Source organism: Canis lupus, chromosome 11 (genome assembly GCF_011100685.1).
Source record: "Canis lupus familiaris isolate Mischka breed German Shepherd chromosome 11, alternate assembly UU_Cfam_GSD_1.0, whole genome shotgun sequence".
Taxonomy (NCBI): Eukaryota; Metazoa; Chordata; class Mammalia; order Carnivora; family Canidae; genus Canis; species Canis lupus.
Window position 1 is genome coordinate 69,268,368 of NC_049232.1, and position 25,003 is coordinate 69,293,370.

Here is a 25,003-nt window from a genome sequence, read left to right on the forward strand (position 1 = left end):
ATGGGAACTTCTGGGGACTGAGCCCCTCCTACGTGCTGGGCGTGCACCTGACCTCAGCTCATCCTGTGGGATCCCTACCACTGCCCCTCATTTACAGAGTTTTGCTCGAATAAATCCAGGCTTCTCTGGCCTTAGTGTCTGGGCTCTAACGGTGCACGAAGGTACAGACCTTGGGCTGGACCTGAGGGTTTATGGCTCATTGGTCCTCGGAGGGAGATTTCAGGAGAGGAAGGATTTTCTGGGTGTTTCTGCTGTCGTAATGCTTTTGATTTCTAGCAAAAGTGGAAGGAGTGGAACAAAAAGGAATGTTAAATTCTCATTTGCTGTTTATTTTCTTGTGCCTCGGGTCCCCCTGGCAGTAGAAATAGCCCTAAAGGAAGGAAGTACCTCCCACCTGACCCTCTGGGGTGTTATTTGGATTTGGCTCTCTTTGGATAAGGAGTCCTTACATTTGGAAAAGACCGTGACATAGAGTCATGCAATCCTGTTAGTTTATAAGCCGAGGAACTGAGGCCAGAAATTACTTGCCCAAAGTCATATAATGAGAGAGTGGCTTTCATGCGTTGAACAGTTACGTAGCGCGCGCCTGCACTGTGCTGGGCGCTGCACACTCTGAGACAGACGACTTCACTGGGGCCACGGAGCTTTCGGTGAAGGAGGCGAGCTCCACACACAGCCCCGCCTCTAGTTCTCCAACCATTATTCCACCTGGAGCAGAAGCACCCTTGGCTCTTTTTCTTAATTTTTTAAAAATTGTAAAAATACGGACTAACCAATGGCATATAAACAGGAAAAAAAAAAAACCCATGACATTTTTAGTACCAACTGTGCAGATGAGCCTTCTTTTTCCTCTCTAGCACGTTGCAAGAAAGCAGTTTTCCCAAAGGCGGGGAGGTGCGTGGAATTCTGAAGTCTCCCACACTATTGATGTGAGTGTAAATTAGCCTTTGTGGAGGAAAAAAATTTCAATGTGTGTGAAACGTTCTTCACACAGAGTTAACTTCCTAGACCGGCTCATAGGAAAACAGCTACCAACGTGCCTGGCGATACGTCTACTAAGGATCCCTAGGTCAGGTACAGTCAGTAGCAAAATCTGGAGAAACCCTAAATGTTCAGCAGTTGATCGCTTATAGGAAGCATGCTGTAGCCACTCTCCCAGTCAGGATCAGATTTGGCTGAGTGTAACAGAAAACCCCAAATAACAGTGACTTACACATATATGGATTTATTTTCCTCCACCTGAAAGAATCCTGGAGGTAGCGTTTGGGGGTTGGTGTAGAGTGGTGACACAGTCACCTGGAACCCACGTTCTTTCTTTCTTTTGGTACCACTAGACTTATTGCATGGTCAAAGGGGGCTGCTGGAGCTCCAGCCAGGTGTTCACACTCCATGCGGAAGGGAGGATTGGCAAAAGTGAGCGTGTCCTTAGCGCTTAGTCCCTTGGCCGAATATATCTTCGAAGAGAACCTGAGGGTGGGTGTTCAGCTGGGCACATTGCCTGCCGTTCTGGCTTAAGGAGTAAAAGAAAGAAGAAAACAGGGCAGCCCAGGTGGCTCAGCAGTTTAGCGCTGCCTTCAGCCCAGGGTGTGATCTTCGGGTCCCGGGATCGAGTCCTGCGTCGGGCTCCCTGCATAGAGCCTGCTTCTCCCTCTGTCTGTGTCTCTGCCCCCCTCTCTCTGTGTCTCTCATGAATAAATAAATAAAATCTTAAAAAAAAAAAAGAAATAAGAAAACATGTGGATTGGGCAGGCCCGGGATCTTCAAACATTTTTGCTCAAACATCCCAGAATTTTGTAGAACTTATTGACCACTGTGTACAGTTTTAGATTGTCCCTGAATTTTTTTTTTAAATCATAGGTGTATATGGATGTGAAGGAGACAATTTCTGGCCCATTTTTATATGAACACAAAACAAAAAGGTATTGTGTCATCTTAAAAAAATATATCCAGTGGAACGCAAATACCACTGTGGTACGATAGCCACCCTCCTCCATCTAAAAGATTAACAGGCAAGGTCTTAACCAATTGGAAATTTTCTATTTTTTCTTTTTTTCTCATTCTACTCCCTCTACAGATTGTTTTCTAACAAATGTTTTTCTGCTTGAATTTCTTTTATTGATCCCTTTGTCATACCTCTCGTCCACAACAGTAGGTATAGAAGGAGAAATTTTACTTTTAATTTCACATGGCTATAAGACTACTAAAATTCTTCTTTGAGTTAACATTACAGTTGTAGATACCATACAATTGATAAAAATAATATAAACATAGCATACTTTAGGCAATATAAAACACAACGAAGCTCTTTGATTGATTTTTTTTTAGATTTTTTATTTATTAATACATGAAAGACACAGAGAGAGAGCCAGAGATACAAGCAGAGACAGAAGCAGGCTCCATGCAGGTAGCCCGATGCAGGATTAGATCCTGGGATCGTGGGATCACTCCCTGGGTCAAAGGCAGGCATTTAACTGCTGAGCCACCAGGGCATCCCTGATTGATTGATTGATTGATTGATTGATTGATTTGAAGCACCACATACATGGTAATATTGGTTTCAGAGTAATGAGGCTTTTAAAAAACGAATTTACATGTCTTTGGATGCTATTGGTGGTAGGAAGAGTAGGGATAGCCCTCAGTTATATTTCTGATTTTTTCCCCCACAGACTCAAGCATTGTAAACCTTGTTCCATAAATAAATAAGCAGAGATGGAAGGGATTATTCTAGAGCAGTAATGCCACCCACATTCCCTGAACCCTTCTGAGGTGCACATCAAAAAACCACATAGTGGCATATCATCAGCCATTATTTTTAATCATTGACCAGCTGACAGCTCGCTCCTTCAATTTTGTTGAAAACAAGAGTTAGAAGTCACCTGACCTGCAAAGAGATTTCTCATTCGGTCATTGAGTTCATTGATGATCCCAGTGTCGACACCAACACTTTAAATTGTCGCTTTTCACAACCTGCATCATTAGCAGCAGCAGCAGCATCAATGATAATATTCAGGATGGGTGAAAAGTGTGGCTTTCTGTTGTACAGTGTGAAAAAAAAATAGACTTTGAAAGGAAAGTGGGAACCAAAACCTCACCTTGGGTAAAGGTGCATTCTCAGGCAAGTCGGTTTTAGGAAAGTTTCCAAATGGACATGGATGATCATTGATTTCCAAAGACTGTCCCTGCCCAAGTACCCCTTGGGATGATCCCTAGAAGGTAACTAGCAGTTTTGGCCACATCTAACCAGGTTATAAAATACCATTGCGCTCACAAAGCCATTGCATTCCGGTAGGCGCTCTGCTATTGAAGGGTAAGTTACGAGATCCATCATTAATTTAGAAAATGCCTACAAATCAATATGGGCAGAATGATCCTATTTTTGTTATATATGTGTAAGTTCAAAAACAATGACTTTATCTAGTCAAAGGAATTAGACAAAATTTTAATTTTTCTTGTACTCCAAATGTCCGAGGCTTAAAAAACATCTTCCCCGCTCTCTATTTTTCCTTCTCCTTTCCACACTTGAATATGTATTTTACATTGGTTTTATATTTTTTTAAATTTCAAATTACCTTTTTATAATTTTGCATTAATTGATAATATTTATTTATTTGAATGTTCTATTTATTTATTTATGAGAGACACAGAGATAGAGGCAGAGACACGGGCAGAGGGAGAAGCAGGTTCCATGCAAGGAGCCCGACATGGGACTCGATCCCGGGACCCCAAGATCACGCCCTCGGCTGAAGGCAGACGCTTAACTGCTGAGCCACCCAGGCGTCCCTATAATATATATTTAATCTCCATACTTAATCCAGATCTGAAAGGTACCATTCAAACAACTTTGACGAATGCACAAGACACCAAACATTTCCATCAACTCAGAAAATTCCCTCATGTCCCTCCCAATCAATCCTCCACTTATTGGGATTCCCCAAATAAGCACCGATTTGACATTTTTTGCCTATCCTACAATCCCGGGTAATGGAATCATACAGTGTGCACACCTCGTGTTTGACTTCTTTCACTTAGTACAATAACCTTAAGATTATTGTACAATCGCGCTGTAGCGTTTACTAGTAGTCTGTTCCTTTATATTGTTGCTTAGTATTCTATTGTATGAAGATACTACAGTTCATTCCTTCCCCTGTTCATGGACACCATTTCTTAAAAAATATTCATTTTAGAGTAGCTTTGGATTTACAGAAAAGTTGCAAAGATAATACAGTTCCCCCTATGTTAACAATTGGTCCCAACTCATGAAGCCATACTGATACAATATTAAGTGAAGCCCACAATGTATATAAATTCCGCAGTTTTCCCCTCATGTATTTTTGTTGTTGTTGTTCCAGAATTCTATTCAGGATACCACATGACGTGCAGTGGGGTTTTGGTTCTTTCTCGCTCTCTTTTTTAAAGGCTCCTCTGAGCTGCGACAGTTTCTCAGACTTTCCTGATTTTTGATGACTTAGAGAGTTTTGAGGCCAGGTATTCTATAGACTGCCCTTCATTTGGGATTTGTCTGATGTTTTTCTCATGATTAGGCTGGAGTTTTGGGTTTTGGAAAGGACGACCACAGAGGCGGAGTGCCATTTTCGCCACCTAATAAGGATATATGCTATCACGCACCTGCTATCAAACATATATGCTGTCCACACGACTTACACTGATGATGTTGAGCTTGATTCCCTGGATGAGGTATTGCTTGTCAGATTTCTCTCCTCTAAAGTTATCCTCCCCTCTTCCTTTTCCATACTCTGCTTTCTGGAAGGAAGTCATTTTGCTCAGCCCACGTTTAAAGACTTAATGGAGTGATGCTCCACTTCCTTGAGATCAGACTACACAAATTGTCTGGAACTCTTTGTCATAGAAGATTTATCTATTCTTGCACTTTTGTTTATTTACTCATTCATTTATTTATATCAGTAAGGACTCATGAGCACTTATTTATACTTTGGGGTAAAAGTCCAACACTAGCTATTTATTTTGTTGCTCAAAATTGTCCTGACTTTGGACATTGGGAGGTCCTTTTAGTTGACTCCTATGTCCCTTGGGTGTGCTTCCAACCTTTTGTTTTTTTGAGCATTTTCTTACTTTCTGGCAGGTAAACCTGTTCCAGGTTTATCTTTTATATTTTCTATCCCAGCCTTAAAATCAGCCATTTCTCCAAGCAGTCCTGTTATTTAAATTTTCATTTCATTCATTCATTCTTTATTTCTTTCTTTATTTATTACTGGAGAATGGAATTACAAACTAATATCTGGGTGCTGGGTCATGCCCTTCTTTTTTATACAAAACTTTTTACCATTTACAGCTCAACCCTAAAAGGCCTTTTTTGAGAAACCAGTTTCAAATAGTACCCTATCCCCAACTAATCAGTGCCTATGACATAGTCTTTAAAATATTTTTATAGGACTTATTATGACTTAATATATCAATTCTTGAAATCAATCTAGGCACTGTGTTCTGCAGCTTGCTTTTCCCAATCCCACAATATATTATGGATATCTTTCCAGATCAATATACCTGATTCTATCATATTTTTAAAAATAACTATTTGGTATTCTTTCTCTCTGTTCCTTTGCACACACATGTGATAATTTTTGCATGGATGGCACTTTAGAGAATTTCTTTTTTTTTTTTTAAAGATTTTATTTATTTATTCATGAAAGACACACAGAGAGAGAGAAAGAGACAGAGACACAGGCAGAGGGAGAAGCAGGCTCCATGCAGGGAGCCAGATGTGGGACTCGATCCCGGGTCTCCAGGATCAGGCCCCTGGCTGAAGGAGGCGCTAAACCGCTGAGCCACCCGGGCAGCCCCACTTTAGAGAATTTCAAATTTTCTATTACAAGCAGTGCTATGAAGAATGTGTATGCCATTGTGAATTCTTGAGTGTTTAACAGCAGCTAATATTTTTAGAAGAAATTATGAAGGGCTTTTACATGGAACCCTCATATTTATGGGATAGCTGCTACCATCATTCTCACGTTACAGATGAGAAAGGCTAATAAGCTAGTCTGGACAATTTCCTCCATATCAGACACTTGGTAGGTGGCAGTCTGGATTTGAGTCTCAGATATGTCTGACTCCAGAACCAAAGAGCTTAAATATTATGCAATTATTGTATTTAAAGAGAATTTAAGGATCTAATGGGATGCACATTATATGTATGTGTATATACACATACATACATACATACATACATATATATGTATTACTTTATGGCAGGTATATATATACACACACAAACTGCCTTTCCAAAAGCTGTGTGTGATTTTTCATCTCTAATTCTGCTCCAGAACTTGAAAAAAAAAAGAATTCCTGCTTTTGAGAAGTGTTAGAAGGTTAATCCTCTAATAAAAATATTTCCCAAAGGAACGTATGTTTCTTTACTTTGATTTCCAGGACTGTCCCATGTTGACCTGACAGTAGCCATTGGTACTACTTACCAAATATTTCCAGATGTCTGTTTTCTGGGTATATGGTGGAATTGTACTTGAGTTTAAGTGTGATGATATTTTATTTTTTTTTAAATAAATTTATTTTTTATTGGTGTTCAATTTGCCAACATATAGAATATCACCCAGTGCTCATCCCGTCAAGTGCCCACCTCAGTGCCCGTCACCCAGTTTTCTTGACCAAAGAAATGTGACCAGAAGTGATGTGTGTCAAACTTCTGGGGCCCTGCACTGGACATGTAGTGTGAGCCACAAATAAACTCTACTTGGAATTAGCCACTGAGATTCTGATTCTGTTTGTTAATGCAATGTGACCTAATTTATCCTGACCATTACAGCTCAGTGAACGCTTCCAATTCTCGCTCCTGTAAATCTCCAGCGTAGGACACTTATTCCATTGGCATTCCTCGAGAATACTTCTTCTTTTCTCTGACTCTTTTCATTGCTACCTTCCTTTCTGGCTTTTTAGTCTTCTTCCTTAGACAATATGTGTCTTTGGAATAAGGTTAAACCTAAATTCAAATCTCTTCTCTGCCACTAGTCAGTTGGTGGACTTTGTGCAGGTGGTTTGATGTCTTTGAGGCCTACTGTACTCATTAACGAATGTTAGCTGCAGAAATGGATAAATCCCTGAACTTTGGTGGCTTATCGCAATAGAGCCTTTTTTCTTGGTCTCTTGAAGTCCAATGAGGAGGCACTCTGCTCCATCTGACAATTCAAGGAATTAGGCCAAAAGAGTCTCAGTCATCTTTGTCATGTGACTTGCAGGATTCTCCTGGATGTGACGGAGAAGAGGGAAGACGAAAGCTCACACAGAGCTTTTACAGGCCAGGTCTGGAAGTGACATATGTAACTTCTATTGGTCATGACTCATACCCACGGTGATACCTACAAGGGAGTTTGAGGAATGGAGTCTATGTGTATGAACAGGAAGAAGAGAAGTGAGCTTATTCAGGGTTTACTTGTCTTTGCTACATTGAGTTTCATCTCTCATTGTACAGAAAACATGAAAAATTATTTCTACTTCATGGCTTGTTTTGAGGATAGAAGGAGTCAGCATATGGAAAGCACTAATATGGTACCTGGCATCTAGAAGGTGCTCAAAAGTGTTGTTTCCCCATATTGTGAATCTTTGACTTTAGTTTGGGTCTTATACACCAAATTTCATTGGCTCATAATGAGTCTTCAGGCCTGAGCTTCCCATGGGGACAGATATGATGACTGGCACAGAGATGGTGTCTGGTACAAATCCTGATGGCTGACTGTTAAAAGTTGCTGGGAGGGGAGAAGGTTGAGGTCTGCATGCTCCAACATCCAGAAGTTACAGATGTCAGATAGCAGGGGTTGAACAAGGCTCATCTCTGAGCAGAGAGAAGTGGCTTATAATTGTGGTGGCACAATACTTCCTTTTTGCAGGATTGCTTGAAGACTTGAGGGGAGTGGACCCTGCAGGAGCACCAATACCACAGTAACCAAGGAGCCATCCATGTGTGAAGTGTGCCTAGGGAATAGGTGGAGACAACTCTCCCGGAAGAGGAAATGCTACCTTTTGCCTGATGTTATCTCCCTTCATAGAAGGACCATTTAAACCATGTGTGAACCATGTGTGGCAAATTGTGCCATTGAGATAAAGAAACCCAGGACCCCAGCCTGTGTGGTGGGGAATTTGAAATAGACAGAAATGACTAAGAGTGATATCTCCTGGATTTTCTGTCTTTTTTCCTTTAAACATGAAGAATGAGCTTCTAGGCTGTATTAATGATGGTCAGCCCCAAGTTGGTCTTGGGGATTTGGCCTGTTGGGGTTCCCTTGTTCCTTGGGGCCCCTGGTGTCAAGAGGACTTCTGCCCCAGCTCCTCTTCTTCCTGGTTTTATGACCTTTCACCTCCCAGATGGTTAGTATCTCTGTTTATGAGGTGGAAAGGGTGTTATCGATCCTATAAAGTTGTTGAATGGGGTATGCAAACCACGTCAACTATTAAATACATCACCTTCCTATCCTCTGAGTCAAATCTGTTTTCCCCTGGGGTCATCCACCTGTGAGAGTAGCACTATCATGTACTCAGTGACTCATGCCAGAAACACGGGCATCATACCTTGCTTCTTTCTCTTTCAACCACTACATTCTATCTGATTAGTTGTTGGGGGCTGCTGGATATGCCTCCATATCTCTGGTCTTCACTCCTCTCTCCATCTCTCTGACAATGCTTTAGTCCAGGCCACTGTCACCTCTTCCCTGGATGATAGAAATAGCAGCCCAATAAATCTTCTTGATTCTAATCTTGCCCCTGACCAGTTTTTTTCTCTTGAGTGTAGCCAGAAAGCATGGGGCCTGCTTAAGATTCACTTTCCTCTATCTGCCCCTCCTCATTCATGCTCTCTTGCTCTCTCTCTTTCTTAAAAAAAAAAAAAAAAAAAAAAAAAAGCGGGACACCTGGGTGGCTCAGTGGTTGAGTGTCTGCCTTTGGCCCAGGGTTTGATCTTGGGGTCTTGGGATCAAGTCTCACATTGGGTTCCCTGCACGGAGCCTACTTCTCCCTCTGCCTGTGTCTCTGCCTCTCTCCTTCTGTGTCTCTCATGAATAAATAAATAAAATCTTAAAAAAAAAAAGCCAGGATAAGGAGAAGTGTGGAGGCGGAGAGCACTGTTTTCATGGACTCTCCTCCTTCCTCTTCCCCTCCTCATGGAGGGGCACTTAACTTGCCTCTCTCCTTCCTTAAAACTGAGAAAGCCTGACATTTGTTCCCTCACCTTCCCTTTCAAAGCTGGAGAGGGCTGATCATTTCATTTCTGAAATCTTTTGAACATCTGGACCTTTATAGAACCTGATTTTCTATGGCTGATGGTGCTGGTTGTGGAGAAGGGGTAGGTGAGAGATAGTGGGTCTGAGAAAAGCATGAGGGAGGTGTATTGCCACTGAAATGATAGAGGAGTCTTCCTTGGGTGAAATGGACCCCAAGGAGGTGCCTCAGGTTTAAATCTTCTTGCTGATTCTTTGAAAGGACCACTGATGGGAGAAGAGGCCTCTACAGACAGAGGGTGAAGGACAGGCTGCCTAGGGGTGGGGGAGTTGGGAGAAGAGGAAGATGTCAAACCTTACCCAGGTTCCCACACCAGGGGGCTGGGTAGAGGGAAGTCCCTAGAGAGCCTTCTAAAGAACCACAAGTGCCTCTATGAAACAGCCTGCATTTGAATACTGGCCCCCAGAGAGAAATAGCCAGTCCTTCAACAGATAGACTGAGAAGCAGAGACACCTGACAAGAAGGGGACTCACCTTCACCCTGAAAGATCCCAGTGTGTTTGCTTACACAAGGGAATGAGTGTCATGAGCAACAAAAAAAGTAGACTGTCCCCCTGCCCGTAGTTGGACGAGGACATCATCACCTTCCTTCTCCCTCCTTCCCGCCCCAACAGTGGAGGCAGAGAGGCAAGGAAGATGGAAGGACTGAGCGTGCACCAGATCCAACTCCTTCTGCCCCCAGCTGCTGGAACTGCAAGCATGACTGGGTTGGAGGGCAAGGGAGGAGGAGACTTCAGTGAGACAGGAATTAAAAAATAAATGGACCAAGCTATATAATAATAGAAACAAGATTGTTTTTAATATTTAAGGTGACTGAACAGAAGTAGCGTTGGACTGAACCATATTTAAGGAAGTCCATTACCCAACAGCAAGGGAAAGGTGGACAGAGTATGAAAAAGAGCAAGAATTTGAAAAGCTGCCATTTGCTGTTCACATATCAACAAATTGAGTATCTTAATTTTTCCAATAGCTCTGCAGAATAGTTATTAACTTCATTTCCAGATGAAGAGCTTGAGAATCATCGGAGAGACCTGCAGGAAGATGGCCCAGCCAGAAGGTGGATAATCATATTGCAGTGTGACAGGAGCATAGACTTGAGAAAGGCACAGAAATCGTATGTGGGAGGGTGTGGTTTTTCCCACCTTGGAGAAAGTTGAGTTTGCAGAAGTTCTGCTGGAGGAATTCAGAACTGAGCTGGGTTTTAAATGACAAATAGGATTTTCCTACCAATGGAGTGCAGGAGTAAGGAACCCCAGAGAGGGGGAAGGTGCCTGGCAAAGCCTGATGATAAGAAAGAACAATCTGTGTTTGTAGAACAATGGTACCCTGTATCCACCAGGGAATTTTGATGAAGAATGCTGCATTTTCCTCCTGAAAGGGATGTTCCAATGTGTACTTTTTCTGGCAATATCTGGTGGTGCCATTTTCCTTGAAACTTGCCTATCTCAAGTGATGACTTAAAAACAATTGCCCGTTAGCTTTTCAGAAAATGCCATCTTAACATTTTATTTTGCATTTTTTTTATTGCCAGCAAAGCTTTAATGTTTTATTATCTATTTATCGGCTGTTTGGTTTTCCTTTTGAGTGTATGCCCTTTGCCCATTTCTATTGAGATGCTTTTTTTCTTGATTTGTAAGAATTCATTAGTGATTTTATTAATATTCCATAGTTTTTGGTTGATTTTTAATTTTTATTATTATTTTTTTAGTTTTGGTGATTTTAAAAATCTTACTTTTTGATTTATAGAAATTTTAATGTTCATCTAGTCCAAATGTCTTTTATTTCTTGGCTTCTACTGTCAGAGTTCTTAGGAAGACCTCCACCTTTTTATGCATAACTATTTTATCATTATTTTCTTGTACTCTTACTGTTTGGTTTTTAAAAAAATATTTATTTGAGAGAGAGAGAGAGAGAGAGCGAGAGAGCACATGAGCGGTGGGGGAGGAGCAAAGGGAGAGGAAGAAGCAGACTCACTGCTGAGCAAGGAGCCAGACTTGGGGCTCCATCCCAGGACCCTGAGATCATCACCTGAGCCAAAGGCAGATGCTTAACCGATTCAGCCACCCAGGCACCCTTGATTCTTTATTCCTATCTAATTTCATATTTCTCAGTTTTGATAGCTTGTAAATTGAGAGTTAAGTTTGGGGGAATTAGTAGTAGGATCAGAATAAGGACCTTGTTTTGTTTTGTTTTAGCTCAGCTCATGAGTTTGTGTGCAGGCAATTATGGATTGTCTGAGGTTTTTTGCTCCCCTTCCCCACCTCAAATTCCCCTCTCAACTTATTTCCATCAGGATATGTCCTATGGAAGATAAAACATAGCGACATATTCTTTGCTAATCTCTTATTGAAAGGTGAAATCTAGAAACAGACCCATAAAATGGAGAACAAACTGGTGGTTGTCAGAGGGAGGGGTTGAGGGGGATGGGCTAATGAGGGAAGGGGGATGGGAGTACAGGCTTTCAGCTATGGAATGAATAAGTCATGGGGTAAAAGGTACAGCATAGGGAAGATAGTCAATGGTATTATAATAGTGTTGTAGGGAGACAGGTGGACTTGTCAAATTGCTGTGTTGTATACTTGAAAGTGATGTAACATTGTGTGTCAACTCTACTTTAATGAAAAAGAAAAAGAAAAGTCTGTTTCCCCTCCCCTTGATTCTGGGCTTACTTTGATCAATAGAACATGATAGAAGCAGTGCTCCATGACTTCTGAAACTAGCTCATAAAATCCCTGCAGCTTCTGCCTCGGTGGATCTCGTGGACTGATCCCGCTTGGGACACTCTTTCTCAGAAACCTAAGCCGCCTGTAGCTTCTCTGGTCCACAGCCCAAGTGGAGCTCCCAGCCAACAGCCAGGATCAAATTCTAGCTACTGAGCATTCAGAGTGAGATGTTCTAGCCCAGTTGATTCCAGTTGACTGTAACCAACCCAACTCACCCTTGACATCACATGCAGAGAAACTGTCCATCAACCCACAGAATAGTAAGATATTATAACTTGTTCTTTTAAAGCATTAAGTACTTGGCAACTTGTTGCTCAGTGAGAGGTCACTGACACAGATGCTCCCCACCATACTGAAACACTGCTTATCAAGTGTACCAATGGTCTTAATGTTGTCAAATCCAGTGGTAACTTAGGTCTTACCTTGTGTGGTCTCCAGCACCATTGCTTCTTGAAAAATTCTTTTCTCTCAGCTTCTATGACCTCCCACTCCCCTGGATTTTCTTTTACTGCACTGGCTGACACTTCTCAGTTTCCTTTGCTTTATTTATTTATTTTTTCAACCTCTAAATCTTGAGATATCTCAGGATGGTCTTGGCTCTTTCTTCATCTATATTGATGCAGTTTTTCTAGGTGACTTCCCTCAACCCATGACTTTAAAAATATCTGTGTAGTCAACTATACTTCAATAAGAAAAAAAATTCTCTGTGTTGATGATACCCAAATATATCGGCTAGTGTTGACTACCCCTGGGACTGTAGATTTTTATTGCTTATTACTTGTCTGACATGTTCAAAGGCATCACAAAACTTACATAGTGAAAGTATAAGTCTAGATTCCTCCCACACCCAAGGCCATTCCTTCATCCATTGACTTCACTTAAGTAAATGGTAGCAACACTCTCCCAGATGCTCAAACCTAGACAACTAGGTGTTACCATGATTACTCTCTTCCCCTCATTCCAGTATTAAATCATGTGGAATCTATTTGAAAAACATAATTCAAAATAATTCACTTTTTTTAAAAATCTGCATCTATAGACTATAGCCGCATTTTGTTGCCTTGGACATCCAAATGATCCTCTAATTGGTGTTTTTCTTTCCACACTTGCACATTTGTTCTCTAAACTGAGGGCAGATTGTCCTTTGAAAATATACTTGGATTATGTCAATACCTTGCTTACTTTTTTTTTTAATTAAAGATTTTTATTTATTTATTTGAAAGAGAGGGAGAGAGAGAGTGGGCATGAGCAGGGGGAAAGAGCAGAAAGAGGGGGAGAAGTAGACTCCCCACTGAGCAGGGAGCCCAATGTGGGGCTCCCCATGACCCTGAGATCATGACCTGAGCCAGAGGCAGACACTTAATCAACTGAGCCACCCAGGTGCCCCACTATCTTGCTTACTACTTATAATGGCTTCAGATTGACTATAGTTTAAAGCTCTACTCTTTCTCCTCATACAGAGCCCTACATGGTCAGGCTCCTATTTTCTTCTCTGATCTCATCTCTTAATGGATTGTTTCCCTCCCCACCCCCCTTCTGAGACCACAGTGGCTTTCTGTTGGTTCCTTGAATACTTCAAGCTTTAAAGCCTTTGCACTAGTTATTCTCTGTACCTAGAATTGCCCCTCTTTTGACCAACTGCAATTGGTTCCTTTCTGCCCACCCAACCACTCCTGATTCCATCACCATATTTTAGTTCTCTAGGTAGTGATTGGCTTGTTACTAGTTTTCCCCATTAGAATATTATTTTCATGAGACCACAGATCTTGTCTGTCCTGCTCACAATGGTATCTCTGGCAATAATGTCTGGACATTATTATGTTATTATTTGATATCCTAATAATGTCTGCTGTGTAGACACTCAACAAATATTAATTGAAATGAATAGTCTTAATCCTTTTTCATTTCCTCATTTTTTTCCTGCTCCCTTTGAGCCAGAAATAAGTAAAATGCCATTGTAAGTGAAAAATGCCAGCTAAGCCACCAGGGCAGGAAGCACACTAGATGAAAGGAATCTCTTCTATGCATCATTTTGCCTGATGCTTGTAACTCTCAGAATAAAGCCCAGCTCAGGAAGTGCACACCAGCTACCCCAGCTGCCTTGGTCTGATGGGGCATTCTTACTCTGTGCCAATCTCTCTCTCCAGTGAAGTCATCCTCCTCCCTAAATATCAACTCCTTCTTAGTTCTTGTATTTTTCATAGGAAATGTGTTGGTCCTGCCATCAAAATGCCTGTTCTTTTTGTCTCAATAGATCCGTCAAGATCCATCTTCAGCCCTATTGCAACAGGTTGACACATCTTAATTGAGCTCTGACGACAAGTTGGGCCTGTTCAGTCCTGTGATCTCTCGCAGCCCTTTCCATGGCAAGCGCCACACCTTATATGCATTTTATAGAGAGCTCTGGACTCAGTCTCTAGACAGGTAAAGAGAATCAGGGGAGGCTGCATGGGGAAGGACAAGGCTTTTGGAATTTCTCCCACATAACTTCATCAGAGCAGTGCTGCTTTATCTGCTTTCACCTGGTGGAACTCCATCCTAACCAGGGTGATATTTTAAAGGCAGCCCATGAAAATTCCTTTGAAAGACACAGCTTGAGAAGCTCTAGAGGGGCTTTGGGAGGCAGGACTCTCAACATACACATCACAGCCAGTTTTATCTCTAAGTGGAGCTGCTGTACCCTCAGCTGAGCAATATTGTCCTTGAATTGCTGGGCATGTTGTGTGGATAGCGGCTATTCATACCCTGAAATGATGAGGCCACCTTCAGCTCACATTCTTAAATGACATGTGGCCTGAGATACCTGTTCTCCTAGTGGAATGACCAGCAGAACCCCACTCATTTAACTTGCTGACCTGTGTTCACATATATAGTAACTGGAGTAGCTTAGTGTCTTGCCCCCTTGAGTATCTCATTTTCAAAGCATCTCACATCTCATTTTAACAAAGGGGCTCTGCTGTTAACATTTTGAAACCACAGCTCTATACAGTGTCTTCATACTTTAGCAAATTGCTGGATTTGCATCTTGCAAGTAGGCATATACAATATGCCTTAGGAAGGAAGTGAGGCCCGTAATATTATTATTGCTTTGAAGTTTTAGGAGCCGGGAATTCATTGCCTTGTGCCATAAATACAGTCATGAAAAATGTGGATCCATAGTATTAAATTAAGCTGCTTTGGTGAAAAAGAATGCTATTGAGGTGCTTTTTTTCCTCCTTTTTATTCTTACTTCTCAGACTTTAGGGCCATTCAATCAGCAACGTCAAGAGAAAGAAAGGTTTTTAATTGAATAAACTGAAAGCAGCTTAATTAAGCATTGCGTGACCTGAGTAATTAGGATTTCCAATCCGTTGCTAAAATAACCCAGTGAATTTTGGGAGAGGAATTTCCCTGAGATTCACAACATATCAACAGAGAGGACTTGTCAACCTATGGACTTGACATCATTTTAGGAGGCCAATGCACTCTGTTCATTTATTCAATCAGTATTTGTTGAGTGCTTACCTTGTGTCACACTGTGTTGTGTAGACATTGGGCCATAACCATTCATAATGTATGCAAGGTCTCTGCTCTCAATGAGCTTACATCCTAATGGGGATGGAGTGAGATGGACCATAAAAACAAACGTGATTATGGGTAGGGCTACATGGCGTGCATGGGCAGTGGGAGAGAGTAATAATCAGTTGGTGGGGATCCGGCTTGCTATGGTTGGGGAAGGCGTCTCCAAAAGATGACATTTGAGCTAAGAATAACTGATGGGAAGGAGCAAGCCACACAAAATTCTGGGAAAAACAGTATGAACATGAGGGCAGCCCGTGCAAAGTCCCTGGGTATCCCTGGAAGGGGGGTGGTAGGAATAGTGGTCAAAGCCAAGAGGGACCCTGGTTATATAGGGCCTGGTAGACTGTGTTAGAAAATCCCCACAGTGGGCACTTGATTTTAATTGCAATGGGAAACCATTAGAGGGTTTCAAGAGATAATGGGATTATTCATGTTTGGCTTGCTGTGTCAATCTACTCCCCTCCAGAAGGGATAGATCAGAGGTACTGAATCATACCACATAGAAAGATTTAAAGTAATACCTATCCAGGTCTGACCCTAGAGATTCTGATTTTTCAGGCTTTCCAAAATTGGCATGTTGGCCCCTTCTTTGAAGTTTCTGGTGTGCTGCCACGGTTGAGTGCCACTCAGTTGGGTCTCCTTGTGCAGCACATGTTTACAAGTTGGGAAAAGATCATACATTATTCATTATGAATTTTCCTACTTAGATGGGAACGGAGCGTACAATTAAATAAATGCAGCGGAATGGTTAAATTCAGAAATTATATCGGAAATTATACCGATAGGCACTGGGCTAGTGGTTTACGCCTTATTTATACCTTGTAAGAAAGTATGTGTGAGAGAGATAAAGTCCAAGGTCATGGCCAGAAAGTGTTTGGTTGAGCGTCCAGGTCAGAAGAGAATTGTTGCAGACATGGGACATTGGATAGGACTGGGTGTTTCCCTCTTACGCAGAGCTCTTCATCATTTTCCCATTGCATCTTGAATTCAGGATCTCTCATATATTCCTTAGCAATCATCAAATAGGAAAAAAACCTCCACTTTTTTTGAGCTGGTCTAAATTGGCACTAGTGTATGGTTGTAGAATTTCCAAGCCCCATACCTTGCAGATTTCATTTCCTGTGAGGGAAGGCTAAGATGTCTTGATCACCTACAAGGGAAACTAGTGCATTTGCCCAAAAGTCCTTTAAAATCTTTAGCTTCTGTAATGTTTTGGGTAACTTCTTTAACCTTTGCAATGCAGGAAGTGACTGAGCTTCCAAAGCCACACCCGGGCCCTGATGTAAGGCTTCACTCTTCTTCCTGAATCTGCCCCAGGTAAAGAGTGTCTTCTCCTGGTTCTTGGAGCTATCACTGCTGTCTGGGAGAACCTTCTCTTGAGAGCTAAAAAAGTGAATGTTTCACAACCATTTATCAAGGTCCATGGGGGGGGGGGGCGAATGTGTGTGTGTGAATACGTGTGTGTGTGTTCAAGCTTGGGAGACAATGTGTATGGGCGTGAGGGGGTTCGTGTGTGTATACGAATGTATGTGTATGCACCCATGACTGTGTGTGTGTATGTCAGTGTGTGCATGGGGGTGAATCGCATGTGAATGTGTGTGTGTCGTGTACCTGCATCTGGAATGGGAGTAGGGAGAGGGCTGCGAGCCAACACGAGGAGACGATAATGAACACCTTTTCTTCTTCTTTTTTTAATATGCATTTTTTTATTGAAGTTCGATTTGCCAACATATAGTAAAACACCCAGTGCTCATCCCGTCAAGTGCCCACCTCAGTGCCCGTCACCCAGTCACCCCATCTGAAGTCCCACTTCGTTGCAGGAGCTGTGGGGTTAATACCGATTTCACAAAACTAGGGTCTTGGGCTGGAGAAGCTGCTGGCAGCTTATCTCACTCTCCCCAGGATTCTTGTTTCACCTTTGTAGTAACATTTAAATTAACTTGCTTTGATGGTCTCGGAGTCCAAACGGCAGACTACACGAGATAGAAATGTGCTCACATTAGCAGAATGAAAAAAAAGGGAAGCAGGCTTGCCCACAACAGCTGACTCAAACTGTTTGCGAGCTGATATCCCTCAAGAGAACTCTGGCTTCTTGAATATTCCTTCTTGAATATTTTGCAGAAATGGGGAGAGGGGCACAAAAACATTAGTGTTCAGCCGGCGGAAATAGAAGTCTGAGATAAAAGTAATAGTAGTAGATGACATTCTATGGGGAATGGAGAGGCCACTGAGCGGTTTATACGCGGGGTCTCTTGTAATGCTCATGACAACTGAATGAGGAGGTGTCACCATCCTCATCCCCATTTTGCTCATGAAGATGGGGTGGGGGGTCCGGGGTTGTGCCGCTGGTGGAACTTCCAGGCCCCAAGTCGTGCGCCCACAGTCACTCAGTAGGCCAGGAGCATGAAGAGAGCACCAAGCCAGTAGTTTGACTCCAGGCCTTGCACGCCTGATCACACTGAACACCACCTCGCAACGTGTAATTCTTTGTTGAACGTTTTTGAAGATTTACCATCACAATGTGGCTTCGTTTGGGAAGATGCTTACTTCTTGTTTCCTAGTGGACTGGTGCAGAAATTTTTCTTTATAGAGAAACCCTCATGGACCTTCATTTTCTGGAGATTTTGGTTTTGAAATGCTCGCAAATTTCATAAATTTAGTTTATGTAACGATGCACATCTCAAGAGGCTCCTGGGTGCATGTGTGTACGTGTGTGTTGAATGTGTGTGCCTGTATCGGTCCTCGATCTGAGTGTTGACAAAGGCCAGGAAGCTTAGCAATTCTTTTCTCCTGGGTCTCCAGTGTTCTCTATGCTTTGCCTGTTTCCTGGGTTCTGTGTGAACACCCTCTCTGTTCTGTGCATCTTAACCAAGGCTTTGCAGAAGCTAAGGTTTACTTTCATTTCAAAACATCATATTCCTTGGCTCTCAGTTTCACTCTTTTCTATTACTATTACCAAGCTGGAGTTATTCAGTTAGATGAAAATTAGAATTCTTAAGGATACCAAAATAAAATTCGTGGGTGCTTAAAATTCGGCATATGGGGAACTCTTCTATCAAGGAGTCAGTGTAGTTGTTTTCTGGCTTTAAAGAATTTTTTTTTAACGATGATGCTTAAGCTGCAATGTTTTTATATGTTTCATAGCATTAGTATGTCTCGGGAATAGAATTAATATCCTTTGTTAAGAATGTTTATATTTTTGGGATCCCTGGGTGGCGCAGCGGTTTGGCGCCTGCCTTTGGCCCAGGGCGCGATCCTGGAGACCCGGGATCGAATCCCACATCAGGCTCCCGGTGCATGGAGCCTGCTTCTCCCTCTGCCTGTGTCTCTGCCTCTCTCTCTCTCTCTCTGTGACTATCATAAATAAATAAAAAAAATAAAAAAAAGAATGTTTATATTTTTATACTTTAATTCAAAATTTCAAGTCTTTGTCTCACTAGAATGAAACACTACAAGGCTACTACTCAATGTGAATATTTAGGGATGTTTAAATCTACATTTCTTCCTTTCAGTAAGCAATTTCCCAGTTGAGTATTCCTTCACTTGACACCTTTCCATTATCTACCCACTATTTTCCAGGAACTGTGCTAGGTGCCAGGATTCAGCAGCAAAAGGCAGATGTAGCCACCGCCTTATAGACACATAAAAATAGGTTACATAAGGCCCTATGAAGGAAACAAAAGAGATGTGGGGCTCTATGCAGAGCCATCAGGGAAAGCTTCACTAAGGAGGTAATCCATGAAGTGCAGGAATTTGGATAACTACTGATAAAAATGTGGATGGCATGTGTTTTGAAGGGCCATCTGAGACAACAGTAGACTCATTTCAGAGTGCTCATGGCACTATGGGATCCAGTTTCCTTTCATCCAGTCTTTGTTTCTTTATGTGGCTGCTGACCTGCAGCCATTGCATGTAGGTGCAGCTCAGCCGCCTTGACTGCTGACTTGTTGGCGCCCTGCTGCCCTGACGGGGCTGCTGCTGGGAACTGTGGTCTCTGGGTCTGTGGGATCTTCTGAAGAGCCCACTGGTGCCTGAAAACCAAGACTGTCAAATGGTAAGGAATCCAGATCTCCTTGTTCCAGGCATCTAGATTCTGAGTGTCAGGATTTGAAAGCTCTTTAAGTAGCACTTCATTAGCTATAGAATTAGGAAGAGGCCCTAGTTCATCTGGGGGATTACTACTGGGCTCTAGATGCTCCAGAGATACCTCAGTTGGGGAGATTTGATGACTCTTAGGAGTATAATTAAAATCTCTGCCATTCCAAAATCTCTGGAAATCCTTTCCATTTGATTTTTACCACCCTCATTTATTTTAGAATCATCATCATCATCATCATCATCATCATCATCAACATCTCCCTGTTTAAGGTCTCAATCCTCACTCCCATGACTCTTTCCATTGCTCCTATTACCCATACATAGCATGTACATGATCCACAATCACCTTTAAAGGAAACTGCCCACCCCCCATGCCACTAGAATGTAAGCTTCTTGAGAGCAGAGACCCTGCTTATGTTCTTAGTGGGTATAGTCTAATGCAAATAGAACACGGCACAGGGTAGGTACTCATCAAATGTTGGGTGAATGAATGATTGCAATGCACTGGCCTTCTAACATGGCTCAGGCCCATCGGTCCTTTTGTTGATATGTTGTCAATTACAGGAAAATTCCCCTTCCTGAAATTCTCTGGGGTATTTTAAGAAGGGAATCCTATTTACTTAGTTCGCACACTGATTTCTGATCATTGGAGACAGTATCACATTGACCTCTTTGATTCCATGCAAACCCTGTCCAGATTTTTTTCCATTCCGTCACCAGGTGGGACACTGAATGATGGGAAGTTTCCGGCACATTCTCTCTCCATTCATCACTCTGCTAGAAATATGTCTTTTTGTCTGTCTTTTGCTAAGATTCCCAAAGAAAATTTCTTTCCCAGAAAAAATTTTCAAAACTTTTTGGTAGGCAAAAGCTATTTCTGGAATGAGTAACAGGAAGAAATTGCCCTTCTGAGTGGGGGGAAGGGTGTCAGTAAAATCGCAATCTTCTCTCTCATTCCCCAAGATTTCAGGGAAAGGGCCAGAGAGGCATGATTTCTTTCATCCCTTGATTAGTCTAGACTCCTACATTGCTCTCCTGTCTCCCAATAGAGACCATCTTGTCTCTATTTTGCCTTCATTTTTGAAGGAGAATTTCACTCAATATAGAATTTTGTGTTGATCCATTTTTCATTCAGCAATTTGAAGGTTTTATTCTATTGTCTTGTCTCTGTTGAGAACCTGGATACAGCTCCTGTCATTGTTTGCCTGAATGTAATGTGTCTTTTTCTCTGACTGCTTTTTAAGATTTGTCTTGTGTTCATTCATTAGAATATGATGTCTTTGTTTGGTCTTTCTTTCTTTCTTTCTTTCTTTCTTTCTTTCTTTCTTTCTTTCTTTCTTCTCTCCTCCTCCTCCCCCTCCCCCTCCCCCTCCCCCTCCCTCCCCCTCCCCCTCCCCCTCCCCCTCCCCCTCCTTCTTCTTCTTCTTCTTCTTCTTCTTCTTCTTCTTCTTCTTCTTCTTCTTCTTCTTCTTTCTTCTTCTTCTTCTTCTTCTTTCTTCTTCTTCTTCTTCTTCTTCCTTAATGTATCCTATGTGTAGCTTATTGAGTTTCTTGGGTCCATGGGTTTTTTTTTCTTATAATCAAATTTGGAAATTTTGGGTTATTATTTCTCTTTGTGCTGTTGCTGTTTCTGCTTCCAATCTTTTTTTTTTCTCTCTTCCTGGAGCTCTAATAATATATATGTTGGACCTGATTTTGCCCCTCAGGTCACCCAAGTTCAGCTTCAGTATTTTTTTTCTCTGTATGCCTTAGTTTGGATCATTTCTAATGACCTGTCTTTGAGTTCATCAGTACATTTTTTCCCTGCAATGTACATTATGCTGTTTAATCCATACAGTGAATTTTAAAATTTCTGGTATGGTGTTTTTTGTTGCTAGAATTTGCTTTTGATTGTTTTCATGGCTTCTAGTTATTTACTGAGAGTCCCTAGATGTTCACTTATGCCCACTGTTTTCATTTAGAACTACGAACATATCTATAATGGCAATTTTAAAGACATTGTCTCCTGATTCCAACAGCTCTGCCATTTCTGGGTATGTTTCTATCGATTTCTTTCTCTTTCTGGTTATGTGTAGAATTTTTCCTGACCCCATGTTTCATGACTTTTTATTGTATGTTACATATGTAGATGCTATGTCATGAGTCTGGATTTTTGTGACCTTCTCTCGAAAGGCATTGAGTTGTTGTTGGTGTTGGGTTTTTTCCTGGTGGGCTTGATCCCATCAAGGCTTGTTCTAAGGGCTTGTCAGGATGAGCTGCATGGAGTATGGTGTAGCCTCCTCCTAAAAATGGCCTTTCTGAGGTCACAGTTGAATGCCTGGGCTTCCAGTCATCTGTTTTGACTCCAGCTGGTCAGAACCCCATGGGACCCCAGTAGTGTGTGACCCCTGTGATCTCCATTCAGAATCTTAGGTCCCCTGGTGGCTCCCTCTGCAAAACTTCTGCATGTGCACACTTTAATACCCAACCAAAGGGACCTGCAAGAAGATTTCTGCAGCTTCTCTGCATAGTGTCCTTCTTTCCTGCAGCCTTCCCCACAGATTCTAGCTGCCTCAGCAGTCCCACAACCTGACATCTGCCAAAGCCCCAAGGCAGCTGAGTCACATATATTTTCAGTTTTATGGCTGTTATGATAGGAAGGTAAGACCCTTAGCCACTATTCTGCATGGTAGAGCTGGAAGTCCCAACGTCTTCTTTCTCTTTGTTTTCTCAGAGCTCAGCGTAGAGCTCAGAACCAAGTGCTGCTGTTAATTGGATGAATGCACAACAACTTTGTTGTGTGACCTGCCTAAAAGCACTTGAGAGAGCAACATGTAGAGACCAGGTCTTTTGGTCTGGGCTTTTCTATGCTGTATTGCATGGGGCTGCATTTTCCCTCTGTGGTTTTGCACTGGGTTCCAGAGTTCATGTAACATACCTTTATGTAAAGAAGGCTTAAGTACCGTATGAATGACTTCTTCTCTCTTGTATGAACTTGACACCCACACTGGTGATGAAACCACATTTAACCTTTCAGGATTTGTTTCGGGGGATGATTGGGGAAGCACAGGGAAATGTCCAGTGTTTTTCAGTACTCTCTTCTTAGCTTCCTTCTTCATTTCACAAAGCCACGGGACACTGCTTAGAATATCTGGCTGATGCAATCACGGGCTACTTTCTTGTCATCTTGAAGAATCCGGATGCTGAGCCTGGTCCTCCTGGAGCAACCATGTGTTGATTTACATTCTTTGGAGCTGATGCTCAGATACTGATTTGTACTGCCATCCTCCACTGGGTGTGGCTGCACGTGGAAGTGGGGCTGGGGGCACTGGCAGGTCAGAAGGGAGAGGTGGGGAGCATGGCAGGAAGAAAGCCTTTGGCAGCTGAGTTCTGCTTATGAGATGTGCAGCATTGGCCAGTTTTCTTAAGCTCTCTAGTCTCAGTTTGCTTGTGTATAAAATGGGAGTAATAATACCTATCTTCTAGGGAAGGTCAAATGAATTAATGAGGGTGAAACACCTAGTGTCGTATCTGCCTCAGGGACAGTTCTCATTTATGATAAGTGTTCCTTCCCTTCCCTCTCTCCCTCTATCTTTCCCTCCCTCCTCTATCCTTTCTTTCTCTTTCTCTCTTTCTCCCTCCCTTCCTTCCTCTCTCTCCCCCTTTCTTCTCCTTCCTTCCTTCCTGCCTGCTTGCCTGCCTTCTGGAAAGAAGAGGACAAAGCAACAGTATATTTTGTTATAGTGATTAAGAGCACATAACAAAAACTGCTTCACTGAGGTGTAATTAACTCACGAAAAGCTGTAGAACATGGTTTTTGTCATCAGCCAGCCCTCAGTTTAAATCTTAGCTCCCAAGCTCATGACCTATAAGACTTTGGAAGAGTCAAAGTATTTCTTCAAGCCTTCATTTATTTATTCAGCTGTAAGATGGAGGTAATAATTCTGGATGGATACTCTCTTGAGAATTGAATAAAAATTGAGCAAATAGGAAGTGTCCACCAGAGCCTGCTCTGGCAGGTGCTTGTATTCTCTTTCCCAGTTTGTTCTGCACCATTTCCAGAGTAAGCTCCAGGATGCTGCTTGGTTGGTCTACCTTCCTCCTGTCCTGACTTTCTCTCCTGTCTTCTTGCTGGAGAGAGTTATTCTGGAGTGGGGATGAAGGTGGCATCTGAACTTACATATCTGCCAAAACATAAATGATAAAAATTTATTTTGTGGATTTTGTGTGGAAACATCTACTTCCACTTTCCCCAACTTGCTTCTCTCCCCCATGTAAAGCATGTTTGGGCAAGATCAAGAGACATGATTGAATAAATCCTATAATAATTTCTGATTGGAAATGCATAATTATAAAAACTAATAATAATGAATAATATATAATAAAATTAATGATAATAATATTAAAACAATAAATCTCCATTTGGGAATTGGAAGATAAATTAACAAGAAGGGACTACGGGTACTAGTTTGCTCCATGAACATTATTTAGGCTCCACTTGATGCTAGTTTCCAAGAGGCAATAAGATACCATCTAATGGGGGAAAGACAGAAAAGCAATGAGCTGTGATGGAGGAGGGGATGGGGTGGGGTCTGAGGGAGCCCCAGTATGGGGTCATCCAGGGAAGGCTCCACAGTGGAAGTGACATTGGAGCGGAGTCTTCCCCTTGAGGTAGGGAGGAAGGCAGGCACTCCACTCAGAGTGAAAAATAGGCCAAGAAATGAGGAAAAGCAGTGCTTTAGCCAGTGGGGCGGAAGCCAACGTCTACCAGTTTGCAAGAGCTGGATGTTAACTTTTCAGGAATTTTGTGAGCTGGTCATTAAACATAGCCATGATTAAGAATTAAATTACATACACTTCCATTCAAATACATTATATTAAAGCTAATACTATAATTAAAGGTAATAAATCCTCAAAACTTGTCACTTCTTAATTGTCACCACATTTTATTATCCTCTAGCCTCTTGCAGTTACTTATTTCTATGGTATCTGAGGGTTGGAAATACTATGTAATGGTGTGCCCATACCCGACTCCCCTCAACTCTCCATTCAGTGGCCCTATGTTGTTGGCTTTGAATTGATCATGGTGCAAATATCTACACCATGGATAGTGGTAAATGGTACAGGTCAGGGCTTTATTTTGGAGAGCTGATTGTTAAACAATTATTAGCATATTGTTGCCCCCAACTTAGGGGAAGGGGAGCACCAACTGAAACAGGAGGCCGAACCAAGACTGGACTTCAGTGCTCTCAAGGTCAGGAGTTTGGATTTCCCCCCAGAGGAGATAGGAAGCTCCTAGGGCATTTTAAAGCGGGAGAGTTATATGATATGATTTGTTATAGAAAGACCACTCGGGCTTCTGTGTGGTGAGTAGACTGGAGTGGG

The 25,003-nt window shown here is 42.1% G+C and overlaps 1 long non-coding RNA gene across 5 annotated transcripts in view; it reads left to right on the plus strand.

Annotated features, from left to right (window-relative positions):
- LOC106559509 overlaps positions 1-25,003 on the plus strand; it is a 106,293-nt gene that overhangs the window by 43,704 nt on the left and 37,586 nt on the right. For 3 of the 5 annotated variants that reach the window (XR_005367200.1, XR_005367202.1, XR_005367205.1), the window contains exon 4: positions 14,235-14,404. The exons of the other annotated variants lie outside the window; for them this stretch is intronic. This is a non-coding gene — a long non-coding RNA (uncharacterized LOC106559509). The remainder of the gene's footprint in view (positions 1-14,234; positions 14,405-25,003) is intronic. 5 annotated transcript variants of the gene reach the window in all.